Consider the following 17,772-nt stretch of genomic DNA (forward strand, 5'->3'; position numbering starts at 1 on the left):
TCTATGTCCTTTGCTTCTTAATCGAATAGAAAATAATGATTTTAAATCTACATGCATGCTAATCATATGAGTTAAAAGGTTTTTAAATTAAATTGAGACTTTACTTTGATTTTATTTATAAACTTTCATTTGATTAAATAAGTTTTTGCCAATAATTGAGACTTTACTTTGATTAATGGTAATTACTTTAACTAAAATTAGTCAAGACTTTACTTTGATTAATTAAGTTTTCTATTTGGTGAAGAAACAAGGGAATAGACATGATTAGGCATAGTAAAATTAATTGAGACTGTACTTTGATTGAATTTACTATGGACAATCTAACAATTCTCACTTTTAATTGAGACTGTACTTTGATTAAAAGTGAGGATGCCAACAAATGAATTGAGTCTTTACATTGATTGATTTGTAAATCAACAACAATAATTAATTTAACAATAATCTCTAGATAACCAATGAAGAATCTTATTTAGAAAAAGCAGTGGAATTGACCTATTTACTATTATTGTGTTTACAATCTTCCGTGTCATTTTCTTTGCATATCAAAACCCCCCTATTTTTATAGTTGCTAGTTTTAATTGCATATCGCCTAACGACAGCGATATCACCTCCCCCATCTTCTGAGTAGAAGCTCTGCTAGGGCACAACTAGTTCCCCCTTTGAGTTAATAGAACTCTGCCTCTGCGTAAGTAAAACTTCAAACTCATGTTCCCTTTTCGTTCCTTTTCTATTAGGAAGCACTGGTTTCACTTTAACCTTTGCTAGGGTCTTAGTTTCATTCTTCTTGTTCTGTTTTCCAACTCCGTAAGCTGAAACGTGTAGTGGTGTTCTTCCTTATGTCCCAGATTTGTTTGGCTATCATCTGTTCAGGAAAGAGAAGCTAGAGTTTTCACGTTTTATTGAAGTATACTGTATGTTTTGGCTCTGTTTTATGTTTAATATGCATGTTTGATGACTGTGATTGTATAAGAACGAGGTTGGTTGTGATTTGTGTTGATTTTCTGGTTTGCATGCATGAGCAGGAGAGAACCTTGTTGTTTTTGCCTAAGCGAGTCACCCTCACATAAGCAAAAACATAGATTCCAAGAACACCACAGAAAACGCAAAGCTTATAAAATAAACATGTAGTACAACTCTCCTTACCTGGAATTTACCGCTGTAAATGCACTCTTAACAATCCTTCTTGCCCAAGAATTTGCTCTAGCATTTGCCTCTACCAGTGGGAACTCTTCTTAACCTTCTCCATTCTCCCTAGGTTAAGCTTTGGTGCTCTCAAAACCCCCTTTAACAGCCACACGAATACTCACCCTTTTCCCTTCCCTACTTCACCCCTTCACTTATTTTTCAACCCAAAAAATAAATTAGTAAAATAAAAAAACAAAAATAAAAATTATTTGCCATCAATTGGCATTAACATGGAGTTTCATGACACATACAAATATAACACACCACCACACAATCATGCATAATATGAAAAAATAAAATTAAATAATTAAAGTAGCACCTAATGGCATATGCAAAATTCAAACTCAAGACCTCCTAACATAACTACATACTCTTAACCACTTGAGCTACCAATATTCCTTATTATAGCTTGAAAAATTAATTCATTTAGATGAACTTCTTTTCCACAATTATTTGTAAATAAATTTTTATTTATTTATTTAATTTTTTCGGGGTTTTACAAAGACTCCACAATTATTGGTAAATAAATATTCTTCACGGACTATGAACTAAATCCTGTGAGCTTAGATTCCACTCACTTGAATTCAGATTATTATTATCATTATCATTCAATTTTTGAGTTCTTAATCTCATGAGAAGATTAATAAAGTATACCTAAAGGGTTAAACTTTTAATACCTTGAGAGGTTGATAATTGTTTGATACTTGGAGAGGTTGATACTCATGATACATAAAGAGTTCAATACTCGTGAGACCTGAATAGGTTGATACTTTGTTTGGAGAGACTTAACTCGTCATACCTAGAAAGATTAAACTTGTTTTGTAATCAATTATGATTGATCAGTGGAATGTCTTAAGTAATGTGTTTGAGAGGAAACTAAACATAACTCGTGTGATTGGGTTAACCAATATAGACTTTATTTTAATATTGATATATTTTCTCTTAAGTATTTCATATTTAAATTGTGCAAAAATGTTTAGGACTCTACTCATCTTCTCTCTTTTAGAACCAACAACACCTTCAAGTATTACTTTACCTAACCCACGACGATTGACCTCTTCATGGGTCAAGTACATAAACCCTCAATTCTTTTTGGGGATCATTTCCATCTATGCTTAAAATCTATTGACGAACAAACAAATAGTTTTATAGAAAAGTTAGCATCATCTGAAAAATAATTCTTTTGTTTTTGGCTTAGTATATTGTTGCATCACTACTTCAAGCCGTAACATGCTTGTTGCATATCGTCCATATATGCAAGCATCATTTCCTCTCTACGTTATATTATTTTTAATATATATATATATATATATATATATATATATATATATATATATATATATATATATATATATATATATATATATATCGTTAACTTATATCCTAATCAATAGTAAAGTTAATATAAAAATAAATATTTGTTTTGTTATAATATATTTAATCTCTTCAAATTTATAAATCCTTTTAAATAAAATTTTGACATCACAAAATATTTTTAAATACAATTGATATTTTTCTAAAAAGTGTAACTAGTTACTTGTTTATGATTTGTGACGTACTCTCCATTTTAAAACTATTTTTTTATGCAATATGAATAGTAAAGTAACAATTAACTATTTTCTTCGTTAATTTTTTATTTTAAGTGAACGTTTCCAATCTATGATGTAATTTTCATTACTATTTTCTTAAGTTAGGTACTAAATAAAGTGTAGTTCCCTGTATAATAATCATATATAGAAATTTAAAGAACCTGGTGTATATTATCAATTATTATATAGCTCTTACTTTCTAAAAAGGAAATATTTGTTAAAATAATTGAAGAAAGTTTGAAAAGGGCATCACACATTTGTAGTCCAATAGTAAGGATAATTGTCTTCCAAGAAATAGACTCGTGTTCGTCTCCTAGCAAATGCATATGATAATCTTTTAATCATGGAAAAAAGTCTTTATGGTATCATGTTTGAGTTTGACATATTCATTCAAATAATTAAAGAAAGTTTGAAAATGGCATTAAACGTTTGTAGTCCAATGGTTAGGATAATTGCCTTCCATGCAATAGACCCAAGTTTGACTCTCGGCAAACGCACAAATTAGAATGAGTTCAAATTTTTAATATTTTGACGTGTGTCTAAATAGGTCAATTTCTACCCATTTTTAATATTTTGACGTGTGTCTAGACAGGTCATGGAGATTATAACCAAACTCTTCTTCCAATTTCATTTCCCGTTTTCTCCATGTTTTGAGGTTGTTTATCAAGTAAGATTTTTGTGTTCATTTTTGTTCTTTTAGAGATGTTTTCAACTTTTTTGTTTCATTTCTTAGGTTATTAGAAACCTTAAGGACTATAAATGGAGCTAATAGTGTAATTGCTTTTTTTTATGTGTTATCATTTTTCTTCTTTCTTTTTCCAATTTACAAAACCCTTTTGATTCACTCTTAACTTTCGCCCTATTACCTCTACTACCATTACCCACCTTCCTTTCATTGTTTCACTAAAGTTTTTTTATCCTAATCCAAACATGTTCTAAAATTTCATATTTATATTTTATTCACCTTATACGAATATTTGACGTTAATATTTTGTTTCCCCTTTGATTGTATAAGGTTTTATAGTTAAGCTTTTTGTGCATAGGTTCAGAGTTTGATAAGCTATGTTTTTTTATTATATTCATCATTTTGCTTGACAAATTTTGTACGATATCTCTTACCATCTTACAAATTGGATTACTAGTGTGTGTTATAATTTTTTTAATAGAGGATTGTTTACGTGGTTGGTATGCTAAGTTTATGAAGTTTTGGATTTTGTTCTATTTTTCTTACCATATTATTATCCCTTTTTAATGGAATGTTAGCTTTGGTAGTTCCATAAATTATATGATGTAACCATTATATTTCGTTGTGATTATTGTGAAAGTATTTGAGATATATTACAATCCAATTTTTTTTGTATGATGCCTCTAGTCTAAGCTAGTTTTTATGATGTCTGGATCAACTTTACATTTAATGTATGTGGTATAATTGATAAATAATGTGTGCCTAGGTGAATACAGTTATAGCACTTGCTCTTCTTGGGAAGATATTATGAAGCTGCAAAATTGGACTTGTGGAATATTATTTAGAACATGTTAATGGTGGAAATTGATTTCATTTGTTATGTTCTTTTTGTCTTTACAAGACTCAACCAAGCATGCTAAAATTGACAACTATATGATATAACAACTTGATGGAATTGTTAACGAGTGGTAAAGCAGACAAAATAATTAATGTTTCTATGTTTTTTAATCCTTTGATCATGGAAAGAATTCTTTATAGACAAAATAATTAATGTTTCTATGTTTTTTAATCTTTTGATCATGGAAAGAATTCTTTATAGTAGAGCAAATAATTCTTTAACAAATTATCCATGATCTTTTGATCATGAGATGATGGAAAAAAATAATTGAAGAAAGGTTGAAAAGGGCGTCAAGCCTTTGTAGTCCAACGGTTAGGATAATTGCCTTACAAGCAATAGACCCGGGTTTAACTCCCGGCAAACGCACAAATTAGAATGAGTTCAAATTTTTAATACTTTGAAGTGTGTCTAGATAGGTCAATTTCTACCCATTTTTAATATTTTGATGTGTGTCTAGATAGGTCATGGAGATTATAACCAGACTCTTCTTGCAATTTCATTTCCCGTTATCTCCATGTTTTGAGGTTGTTTATCAAGTAAGATTTTTGTGTTCATTTTTGTTCTTTTAGAGATGTTTTCAACTTTTTTGTTTCATTTCTTAGGTTATTAGAAACCTTAAGGACTATAAATGGAGTTAATAGTGTAATTGCTTTTTTTTATGTGTTATCATTTTTCTTCTTTCTTTTTCCAATTTACAAAACCCTTTTGATTCACTCTTAACTTTCGCCTTATTACCTCTACTAACATTACCCACCTTCCTTTCATTGTTTCACTAAAGCTTTTTTATCCTAACCCAAACATGTTCTAAAATTTCATATTCATATTTTATTCACCTTATACAAATATTTGACGTTAATATTTTGTTTCCCCTTTGATTGTATAAGGTTTTATAGTTAAGCTTTTTGTGCATAGGTTCAGAGTTTGATAAGCTATGTTGTTTTATTATATTCATCATTTTGCTTGACAAATTTTGTACGATATCTCTTACCATCTTACAAATTGGATTACTAGTGTGTGTTGTAATTTTTTTAATAGAGGATTGTTTACGTGGTTGGTATGCTAAGTTTATGAAGTTTTGGATTTTGTTCTATTTTTCTTACCATATTATTATCCCTTTTTAATGGAATGTTAGCTTTGGTAGTTCCATAAATTATATGACGTAACCATTCTTTTTTGTTGTGATTATTGTGAAAGTATTTGAGATATATTTCAATCCAATTTTTTTTGTATAATGCCTCTAGTCTAAGCTAGTTTTTATGATGTCTGGATCAACTTTACATTTAATGTATGTGGTATAATTGATAAATAATGTGTGCCTAGGTGAATACAGTTATAGCACTTGCTCTTCTTGGGAAGATATTATGAAGCTGCAAAATTGGACTTATTGAATATTATTTAGAACATGTTAATGGTGGAAATTGATTTCATTTGTTATGTTCTTTTTTTCTTTACAAGACTCAACCAAGCATGCTAAAATTGAACCCTATATGGTATAACAACTTGATGGAATTGTTAACGAGTGGTAAAGCAGACAAAATAATTAATGTTTTTATGTTTTTTAATCTTTTGATCTTGGAAAGAATTCTTTATAATAGAGCAGATAATTCTTTAACAAATTATCCATGATCTTTTGATCATGAGATTATGGAAAAAAATAATTGAAGAAAGGTTGAAAAGGGTGTCAAGCGTTTGTAGTCCAACGGTTAGGATAATTGCCTTCCAAGCAATAGACCCGGGTTCGACTCCCGGCAAACGCACAAATTAGAATGAGTTCGAATTTTTAATACTTTGAAGTGTGTCTAGATAGGTCAATTTCTACCCATTTTTAATATTTTGATGTGTGTCTAGATAGGTCATGGAGATTATAACCAGACTCTTCTTGCAATTTCATTTCCCGTTTTCTCCATGTTTTGAGGTTGTTTATCAAGTAAGATTTTTGTGTTCATTTTTATTCTTTTAGAGATGTTTTCAACTTTTTTGTTTCATTTCTTAGGTTATTAGAAACCTTAAGGACTATAAATGGAGTTAATAGTGTTATTGCTTTTTTTTATGTGTTATCATTTTTCTTTCTTTTTCCAATTTACAAAACCCTTTTGATTCACTCTTAACTTTCGCCCTATTACCTCTACTAACTTTACCCACCTTCCTTTCATTGTTTCACTAAAGTTTTTTTTATCCTAATCCAAACATGTTCTAAAATTTCATATTTATATTTTATTCACCTTATACGAATATTTAACGTTAATATTTTGTTTCCCCTTTGATGGTATAAGGTTTTATAGTTAAGGTTTTTGTTCATCGGTTCAGAGTTTGATAAGCTATGTTTTTTTATTATATTCATCATTTTGCTTGACAACTTTTGTACGATACCTCATTACCATCTTACAAATTGGATTACTAGTGTGTGTTGTAATTTTTTTAATAGAGGATTGTTTACGTGGTTGGTATGCTAAGTTTATGAAGTTTTGGATTTTGTTCTATTTTTCTTACCATATTATTATCCCTTTTTAATGGAATGTTAGCTTTGGTAGTTCCATAAATTATATGACGTAACCATGCTTTTTTGTTGTGATTATTGTGACAGTATTTGAGATATATTTCAATCCAATTTTATTTGTATGATGCCTCTAGTCTAAGCTAGTTTTTATGATGTCTGAATCAACTTTACATTTAATGTATGTGGTATAATTGATAAATAATGTGTGCCTAGGTGAATACAGTTAGAGCACTTGCTCTTCTTGGTAAGATATTATGAAGCTGCAAAATTGGACTTGTGGAATATTATTTAGAACATGTTAATGGTGGAAATTGATTTCATTTGTTATGTTCTTTTTATCTTTACAAGATTCAACCAAGCATGCTAAAATTGGCAACTATATGGTATAACAACTTGATGGAATTGTTAACGAGTGGTAAAGCAGACAAAATAATTAATGTTTCTATGTTTTTTAATCTTTTAATCATGGAAAGAATTCTTTATAGACAAAATAATTAATGTTTCTATGTTTTTTAATCTTTTGATCATGGAAAGAATTCTTTATAGTAGACCAGATAATTCTTTAACAAATTATCCATGAGCTTTTGATCATGAGATAGTGGAAAAAAATAATTAAAGAAAGGTTGAAAAGGGCATCAAGCGTTTGTAGTCCAACGGTTAGGATAATTGCCTTCCAAGCAATAGACCCGGGTTCGACTCCCGGCAAATGCACAAACTAGGATGAGTTTGAACTTTTAATATTTTTACGTGTGTCTAGATAGGTCATGGAGATTTATAACCAAACTCTTCTTCCAATTTCATTTCTCGTTTTCAGTTCTTTTAGAGATGTTTCCAACTTTTTAGTTTCATTTCTTAGATTATTAGAAACCTTAAGGACTATAAATGGAGTTAATAGTGTAATTACTTTTTTTATGTGTTTTCATTTTTCTTCTTTCTTTTTTTCAATTTACAAAACCCTTTTGTTTCACTAAAGTTTTTTTATCCCAATCCAAACATGTTCTAAAATTTCAGATTTATATTTTATTCACCTGATACGAATATTTGACGTTAATATTTTGTTTCCCCTTTGATGGTGTAGGGTTTTATAGGTAAGGTTTTTGTTCATAGTTTCAGAGTTTGATAAGCTAAGTTTTCCTATTATATTCATCATTTTGGTTGACAACTTTTGTATGATATCTCATTACCATTTTACGAATTGGTTTACTAGTATGTGTTGTAATCTTTTTAATAGAGGATTGTTTACGTGGTTGGTATGCTAAGTTTATGAAGTTTTGGATTTTGTTATATTTTTCTTACTATATTATTATCCCTTTTTAATGGAATGTTAGCTTTGGTAGTTCCATAAATTATATGACGTAACCATTTCTTTTTTGTTGTGATTATTGTGAAAGTATTTGTTGTATATTTCAACCCAATTTTATTTGTATGATGCCTCTAGTCTAAGCTAATTTTTATGATGTCTGGATCAACTTTACATTTAATGTATGTGGTATAATTGATAAATAATGTATGCCTAGGTGAATGCAGTTATAGCACCTGCTGTTCTTGAGAAGATATTATGAAGCTGCAAAATTCTACTTGTGGAATATTATTTAGAACATGTTAATGGTGGAAATTGATTTCATTTGTTAATGAGTGGGGGTGATGCAAGCATAAGGTATCACTACATGTTTTGTTTGAATTATTTATTTGGTGATTGCATCTTTTGTAGCTGTATTAGGTATTCATTTTATGCTAATTAGAATTTAAATATGTTGACATATTCACCTGGGTGCCAATGTTATTTTGGCAGTGTCACTTGTTGTCTGTAATGCTAGTGTTGTAATGAATAAAATCCCTTTGTACAAGGTATGGAATTTTGTTTTTGGGTAATAATAACTCTTATATGTGAATATTGTGTTCTTGTGATATGTGCTTTTGGTGATATAAGCTTTGGTAATTTATCAAATTGTATTAAAGCATCGCATTACATCCCACTCCTAGCAATAATGCATATTTGTAAGTATTCCTAAACATGTTTCACAATAGTTGATTCCTACGAAATGAAAGGTGTCATAACATGTGTTGCTCGTGAGTGTGGTGAACTGAAGATATTACTACCCATGATTCAAGTTTCCACTTTTTTCCTTGATATCTATATGTTCTAACATTGTTGTATTTGGACATGTATGTAGTCGATGGCTCGCAGCCTTAACTCATGTGTGGTGGTTGGTGGTTTTAGACATACGTTGTCAGCGAATGGTCCAGCTTGAAGGCCATTACCATATATTGCAAAATGAATTCTTGGATTAGGTGCTTGATTTTCAAAGCCATCATGCGAATCTATCAACGAAGGCTTTTAACGTCTCGTCTTTTTCCTGTCTGACTTTAAGAAGTCCCAATGAAGTCAAGGGGTGAGAATGATTGCCTGCGAACTGAGTTGAGAACAGGCTAAACAAGTTCTCGAAAAAATCGATAGGATATGGTGGCAAGGAGGTAAACCAATCTAGCATTGGTCCTTTGAGTGTCGTGGAGAAGGCCTTGCACATGATGACGTCTTCTGTTGAGTACATGCTTACTTTTGTGGCATATATGGACACATGTTCATCTGAATCTATGTCCTTTCCATATCACTCCAAGGTGAATGCTTCCCATTGCTTAGGATATAGCACTTCGGTGATGTCGTCATTGAAAGGATATTAACCCTTGGTCTTGTTGGTGGTAGTATTATGCGTGGTGGTTGTGGTACGAGGATTGGGGTTGTGCTCGTTTTCTTCCTCTACCACGCGAGCACTGCTATTGTACAAAGGTTTTTGTTATCCCCAATGGGCATCTTTCTCCTTGGCTTTGTCAGTGACTATCTCAGCCTCTACCTTCCTTTTCAGGCAAGAGTTCTTTTGCCTTAGTGCCTCTATCTCCTCAGTGCTTCTCTTTCTGAACTCAACAAATTCCTGTTGCATCTCGGTTTGTCCTTCAAGGATGGCTACCAAGTGGACTTGGGATAATTCTGCTTCCTTTGCTCCTACTAGGTGGACACCATCTTGGAAAAGTCTTTGGATCTCGCTTGTAAGATATCGATACGGCCCCACAGTGGGCATCAATAGTTCCTTCAAAAGGGACTCCGACGACCAAGTCAGCAAAACTCTCCAAAAGTTAAGTCTATGATTAGGGAATTAATGAATTGTGTACCTCTAATTACCTGGGTCCACCAGTATTTATAGTAATTTAGTTCACTTTTAAATATTTTACTTACTCTTTGTGGGCTCAGGCTTTGGACCTTTGATTAGGGCTAATTGGCCTTATGTTACAAGCCTAGTTTCTATTAGATACCTTTTTGATAATTAGTTAAATTTTGTCTAAGTTAGGTTTTGGGAGAAAATTCGTAAACATGTCGCCCTACCATCATGTTCACAATGCCCACTTACTTCTTGTTAGCCAGCTACGTGAAAGGATGTTCTCAACACAATATCTATGTAGCCAAACTTAGGCTTTAGTTGGCAATTCAAGGATTCACTAGTTTTGATGTCATCATAGGTACTACGTGCCCTGTCGTGGGGTAGTCAACCTTTCTTGATTTATGCGGTTGTTCATGGCTTCCCTTTTTTTCTAATAGTCTGGAAAGTTTACGACTTTCCTGGTTTTCTCAGTACACAAGTCCCTAACTTTCTATATCTATTCTTGCAAGACTACTAAGTACCTGATGAATCTTGTAGTGTGTAAGTTAAGTTTATGGCATATCTGACCGTTGTAGTACAATAACAATAATAATAATAATAATAATAATAATAATAATAATAATAATAATAATAATAATAATATATTATTATTATTATTATTATTGTTGTTATTATTATTATTGTTATTATTCCTATTATTTTTATTGTTATTATTTTTATTGTTTTTATTATTGTTGTTATTTTTATTATTGTTGTTATTAGTATTAAAAGTATTATTTGTATTAGCATTATTAGTATTAGTATTTTTATTATTATTACTATTATTATTAATGATATTTTAAGTAGTAGTATCATTATTTGTATTATAATTATTATTATAATAATAATTATTATTATTATAATTATTGACATTGGCTTTGGCATTAAAATTAACAATAGTGTTAGTATTCTTTTTATTTTATTATTAGTAACAAATACTTTCTATATCATAAATTTAAGAACAACAAAAGAAAAGCTAGAATATTTTATTTAATAGAATATTTTATTAAAAAATCTAATTTGAATTTTAATTATATAACTGTACATCACTAATAAATCTTTTAATCTTAATATTTTTTATCATTAATATATATATATATATATATATATATATATATTATTACACATATCAATATTTTTCAATATATTTTTGTTTGTAATCTGTATGTGTCAATATCTTTATAAATTATATTTATAATTATACATAATTATATTAATAAATTTAATATTTAAATATATAAAAAGAAATATAAAATAATCATCCTTTAGGATCACACGAATGCAGCCATTGTTAATTATACTCAAATGCATAATTCCAAAAGAAACAAAAAATCGTACGCAATCAACACCAAGTAGTTATGATAATGTCAATGTCTACGTTGATAACGATATCTGCATCTATTTCTGTTTAAACAATTTAACCTTAAACTCATGCCATTCAAGATTTAGAAATGCATATTAGATGATTAAGAGAGAGAGTCTAAGGGAATTAGTGAGAAGGAGAAATTGATCAATGCTGTTTGAACATAAAAATACATGATACATAGTATTGCTTGCATGTGCGAAATTCATTTTTTTCATGCATTGAATGTGTAAACAACAACAATAAGTTTGGTAAATACAAAGGCCAAATCTAAGCATTAAACAAGTCTAAGGATTAAACAAGTAAAGGTGTTAGACGTGTCTAACAGTAAAAATCATCAAGAAAATTCATTAGATGACCTATGTCCATAGACAACCTTAGTCACTATGTTAGATGACTAAGGTGTTAGATGACTAAGGTGTTAGATGACTAAGGGTTAGACGACCTAAGACAAGTTAAGTCAGTAGACTTCCTAAGTGTCAGAAGACGAAGGTCTTAGACAACCTAAAGCAACTTAAGTAATTAGATGACCTAAGTGTGAGACAACCTTTAATCTTGAAACTTTTATGATGTGTTTTGATGATCTAAAACAGGTTTTTTTATCTCTAATTAATCATGAAAATTAATATATTGGTACAAGTGTTTGAATAGGAGTTTCAATGAAATGAATTACAATGAATACTATCATTTTAGAAGAAGAAAGTTTTGAATCAAACATTAAAAGGAAATTATATTGAGAAATGTCTTATGAATGAACTATTTGTTGGGAATAGTCCAAGTGTGAGTCAAAGTCCCACATTGGATAGAAAAGACAAAGTTAAACACTATATAAGAATAAAGACCCATAACAACATTGCCTTAAGGTTTTGGTGTAAAAGTAGTGTCTAAGGTCTTATATGTGTAAGACTAATGTCATATAACGATATAGAACCACAATCTCTCAATGACTATAACCATGATCATAACCATATATGAAAAAATATATAACCTATCACTATTTGATTGAATTAAAGATATTATTGTTCTAATGATTCAAATGTAAAATCAAGTTGCACAAAGTTTTCTTAAAATGATTTTCACACTCTCATTAGACACATTAAATAAATATATATATATATATATATATATATATATATATATATATAAAAAATCCTTCTGAACAATTTTGAAATCCTACCTGGCAATTTTAGAAAATATAAATAATTAAAGGCTAAGAAATACATAATTATAGTAAATAAAAATAACATCTAAAATTTCTTAAAATATCTCAACATAAATAATAAAAGTTTATTCTCAATATAAAAATATTGTGATCTTTTATATAAGATTAATCATATGTAATTAACGTTGACAAATAAAACTTACAAAGTTTCTTTTTTTTAGTGAAATATTTGAATGTTGAAAAGTCTTATGGATAAGCATCATAAAATCAAACATTCATATTGATATTAAAGAATAAAGTGTTGGAGCTAATCTTACATGAAGTCTTATCATTTAGGAAGAATTGTAAGCATGTAACATCCCGATCGGATATTACGGATTTAAAAAAATGAAGTAAATAATAAAAAATTCATTTATTATAACTGATATTCCCAAAACGCGGGAAAATTAAAAACTTTTATTACTTTCACAATAAACCAAAATTCATAAGTGTAAATAAGATTGTAATTATCCAAAAGTCTAGAATATTCATAATTACAAATTATTTGAAAGCATAAAATCTTCATAAAAGTTCTGATAAAATCTTCTCCCAAAACTAGCCCCCTCCGTCTCTAGGCCTCACCAGATCTACCTGCAATAACATATGCTCCCGTGTACCGCGTACACTATTGCATAGTTATATATATCACACAATCACACCAATGCTGCTGTAGTAAAATCGCCTAGCGGGGGACACGTACCGCCAAGCGTTGCTCGCTTCCAAACCGCTTGGAAGGTATGATGAGTCGAACCTTGGCTCACATTCAATACTTAAACTTTAGGAATTTATTATTATTTTTGGGCTTAAAAATTTTATTTAATTGCATACTATATTATTGGATATTATTAAGTTTAATAATGCAATTGTAATTTAATTTAGGTCCTTAAGAGTGTAAATAATGAATATTTTAATTCATAAATTAAGTCCCATAATAGAAATTTTGGAGAGAAATAGTTCAGGTACTAAATGTACCCCCAATTTTCATGTTTACACCTCTGCACCCCCTGTTTTTTGGTTTACACCCCTTTTGTTATTTAACTTTATTTTCTGCTTTGCACCCCTCCTTTTTACTAAGTTGCACCCCTAAATTACACATATTATTAAAACAATAATAATTAATTAATACATAAATAGCATACATAAGACTTGAACCCAAGTCCTCTCACACAATTAAAGTACTTTCAACCACTTAAGCTAGTACTTTTCCACGTCATATAAATCAGAATTAAATATGATAAATGTTCTTCCTACCCTCATTTATTAATTAATTAATTATTTAATTATTTAATTATTTAATTTTCACGGGTCTTACAAAGTACGTATGTTATCCTCACTGCTCTGATCAAGTTATGGAAGATCAATGAAGAATGAAAGATCATTGGTAAAAATTACATGAACGAGTATATATTCATATTACTCTAAAGAAACAAAAACAATTAGGAAAGGATCATTATTCATCTTCTCTCTTTTAGAGCCAACTGCACCTTCAAGTATTACTTTATCTAACCCATAACAATTGAGTATTCCATGGGTCGAGTAGGAAAACCCTTAGTTCGTCTTGTGGATGACTTCCATCTAAAATCTATTGACGAACAAACTATATAAAGAAAGACTCTTGAGATAATGAGTCTTCTAGAAGAGTTAGCATTACCCAGAAAAAAAAAATTACCTTAGCGCATTGTTGCATCACTCCTTCAAACTCTTACATACTTGATACATATGATCCACACATGCGACTATCCTTCCATCTCTACAAGAGTATAGAGGTTATGTCAAACTAAGACAAAGAACCCTATCGTCTCAACAAGAAGTCTCCAACAGGTTAACAATCTGAAGTCATTTTATATAAATTTATTTTGAAAATATCCATTATTAATAAATGTATGAAAATATCCATTATTAATAAATGTATGATGCATACAACAAGAAGTCTCCAACAGGTTAACACTTTATTCTTTTTGTGTAACCTAGCTTTGTGATAGTTTACAGATCATTTCATTTTTTTCTCCAACAAACTTGTGCTTATAAATCTTAAAATAAAAAATACATGACATTAAAAAATTTGGTGACTTCATATTCAAACAATGTCTTAATCAGTGGCAGAGTTAATATACAAATAATTTCTTTTAATTATAATATATAATCTCTTCAAATTTTGTAAATACTTGAAAATAAAATTTTGATAACACAAAATATTTTTTAAAATTCCACCACTAGCTACTAGTTTTTGTTTCCTACAATTGATTTTTTTATTGAAAAGTGTACACTTGTCCATGATTTGCAATGTACTCTCTAAAATAAAAGTGTTTTTCTTATACAATATCAATAGTAAAGCAACAATTTTTTTTTTCTTGATTATTGGTTTTATTTTAAAAGTTATTAAAAAGTGGAAACACATTAAATAAAAGAAACAAAATGATTCAGATGAATGTTTCAAATCTATGATGTAATTTTCGTTGTTATCTCCTTGGGTACTAACCTAGTGTATATGAAACCATTATTGTATTTTCGCCTTTACTTTTTGTCAAGAAAATATTCATTAGCATTATTGAAGAAAGTTTAAACAAAACATGAAGCGTTTGTAGTCCAATGGTTAGGATAATTGCCTTCTAAGCAATAGACTTGGGTTCAACTCTCGACAAACGCAAATAAAAATTGGTAATTGGGTTGCTTTTTTGATAAGGGAAATAATTTTTTATGATTAAGCACATCAAATAAGGAATGTTTTCCATAATACATTTTCTTTACAAAAAATCATGTTTGAATCCTTGTATTATTTGGTTTAGAGCTTGGGTCCACTCTTTTTGTATGTACTTGGCCATGGCTCTAGTGGTTGGTCCCATGGCTAGGAATTTTCCATCATGTCATCCTTCTTAAAAAGGATTTGTCCTCAAATCTAGAGGTTCTACCATGTGATAGGGTATAAAATGAGTCATTTTGCTAAAACGATCCACTACCACAAAGGTAGAGTGAAATCTCCTTTGGATCTTGGGTAAACAAAAGATGAAATTTATGCTAATATCTTTACTAAGGGGATGAAGTAACATGCAAGGGGGTGTATAAACCATAAGGCATAGTCCTATGACAATGCATGCAATACATCTATGATAATGTCTTTGGACTTCCTTCTCATATTATGCCAAAAGAGTTTCTCTTGAAGCATACTTAGAGTTTTATCAACTCCAAAATGGCCCATGAGTTCCCTTTCATGTGTTTCTTTTACTAGGATTATGAGATTCTTGGTTATACAAAGTTTTCCTTCTTTAAAAAAAAAGAAATTAGAAACATAGAAACCTCCTTGTTCTCTCTTTTGGCAACTAGCAAAGATGAAGGATAAATCATAATCTTGGTTATACAATTCAAATATGTGATCAAATCCAAGAATTTGGACTTCCAGTTTTGAAAACAAGTTATGCCTCCTAGATAAGGCATCAACCACAACATTACTTTTGTCATTCTTGTATTTTATCACATATAGAAATTGTTCTAAGAAATTCATCCATTTTGCACATTGCTTATTTAACTTGTGTTGGCCCCTTAGATATTTAAGTGACTCATTATTTTAAAGCTTTTTCATTAATTTGTTGTTTCATTTATTTTTATCAAATTCGCCTTTATATTTTTGCATATCATTCAAATTTACTAATTTTAATTCCATTAGAATACATCTTTACTTTGATCTTTAATTATTTATAAGAGTTAATGGGTTAAGAGTCGATTATGTATTTGTTGGAAAACGATTTAGGGTTGAGTTTACCCTATCTAATTTGTTAACTACTGACTTGGCAATACTAGAGTTAGTTAAGTATTGTTAATTTGATAGCATCAATGACAATATTATCAAATTTGGTGTCGTTATCAGAGAATATGTAAAACCCCTTTATCAAATTTTAAATTTATTTTTATTAAAATGAAAACCCAAACTCAGCTACAATAAAAGTTTCAAACACATAACCTTTGTTTCTCTTTTAAAATGCATTCTCTCCACAACCTTCATCTTCTTCATCAAGCTTCTCACTCATATTCCATCATCTTCGTCATTAGAGGTCGAAGTTGTTATCGTTGTGAAGCCCTCTTCTAATTTGATAGAAAAAAAAATCCTCTTTCTGGTAAGTTGAAAGTTCTGGCTTCTTCACAAAGTGCCCTTCTGGGTCGTGCATGCGATTCATCTTGGGTAGCATGTGCTCCTAGAGTCTTTGTTTCCTCTCCTTATTAATCAATGGTTTGTTTGGTTCGGTTCGATTGTTTATTTTCAATGTCTCTAAGTTGAGGTAGAGTTTTTGTGTGTTCTAAGGCGTCTTGGAGTTCTTAGAATTTTAAGTGGTCCTTGGAAGGTAAGGGAAGCTAAAGCTACAACTATTATGTAATAAATTTTGTGTGACCTTTTTAATTTTATTTAGAATGAATGTTTGTTTCTTTGACTTTTAGCTCTAATGGGTGAGTTTAATTTGGTCTTTGTGAATCCATAATTTGCATCTTTTAATATGCATGTGTTAGAAAATTTGGGGCTTTCTATTTTGGCACTCTCAAAATGTACAAATTGCGTTTATACGTTATACAGACTCACTGGGAGAGCCTACTGCTCGTTGAGTAAGTGACAAAATTAATTTTGATGGAGAATTTTCCTCGTTGGGCGAGAAATCCTCTCACTAGGCGAGTTGGGTTTCCAACTTTGAGTCATCTTGAAAAAAATTGAATTCCATCCTTATTAACCCAGATCGAGTTAAAATTTTTACAATAGGTCCTGGACATACGATGCTTTGTTTTAACCATTGTGGTCTTTGTTTGAAATTATATAGTGAAAGCAGTTTGTCTTGTAAGATTCCCGTAGATTAGGTTGTTGACAACTTTGACCTTTGTCACTTGTTTAGTGCATTACATTTTCTATGGGTATCCTTTTTGGTTAATTATTTTTGCATTTATTTCTTGATTCAATAATCTTTAATTTGAATGTAAGAACATAATTTTTGAAGTTTTGTACAAGTTGTAGTTTTATTTTTGAAACCCCTAACCAATTTGCATATATGTTGTTAAGTTATTATGTAATACACTTCGTGATTATGTGAATGTGTGGGAATGATACGAACTTTTGGAATATAATGATCTATGAAATTGTGCTGATCATAATGACCTTGTCCATGGCTATATGTGTTGTATATT

At 29.9% G+C, this 17,772-nt stretch overlaps 4 non-coding genes across 4 annotated transcripts; all 4 read left to right on the forward strand.

The window, feature by feature from the left end:
- The first annotated feature begins 4,651 nt into the window (after positions 1-4,651).
- Positions 4,652-4,723, forward strand: TRNAV-UAC. The gene has a single exon. It is a non-coding gene; the product is annotated as a tRNA-Val (tRNA).
- Positions 4,724-6,042: 1,319 nt separating this feature from the next.
- TRNAG-UCC lies at positions 6,043-6,114 on the forward strand. Its single transcript has one exon. It is a non-coding gene; the product is annotated as a tRNA-Gly (tRNA).
- A 1,379-nt stretch (positions 6,115-7,493) lies between these two features.
- Positions 7,494-7,565, forward strand: TRNAG-UCC. Its single transcript has one exon. It is a non-coding gene; the product is annotated as a tRNA-Gly (tRNA).
- A 7,622-nt stretch (positions 7,566-15,187) lies between these two features.
- TRNAR-UCU lies at positions 15,188-15,259 on the forward strand. Its single transcript has one exon. It is a non-coding gene; the product is annotated as a tRNA-Arg (tRNA).
- Positions 15,260-17,772: the final 2,513 nt, after the last annotated feature.

The sequence above is a fragment of the Vigna unguiculata genome, chromosome 2 (genome assembly GCF_004118075.2).
Source record: "Vigna unguiculata cultivar IT97K-499-35 chromosome 2, ASM411807v1, whole genome shotgun sequence".
Taxonomy (NCBI): Eukaryota; Viridiplantae; Streptophyta; class Magnoliopsida; order Fabales; family Fabaceae; genus Vigna; species Vigna unguiculata.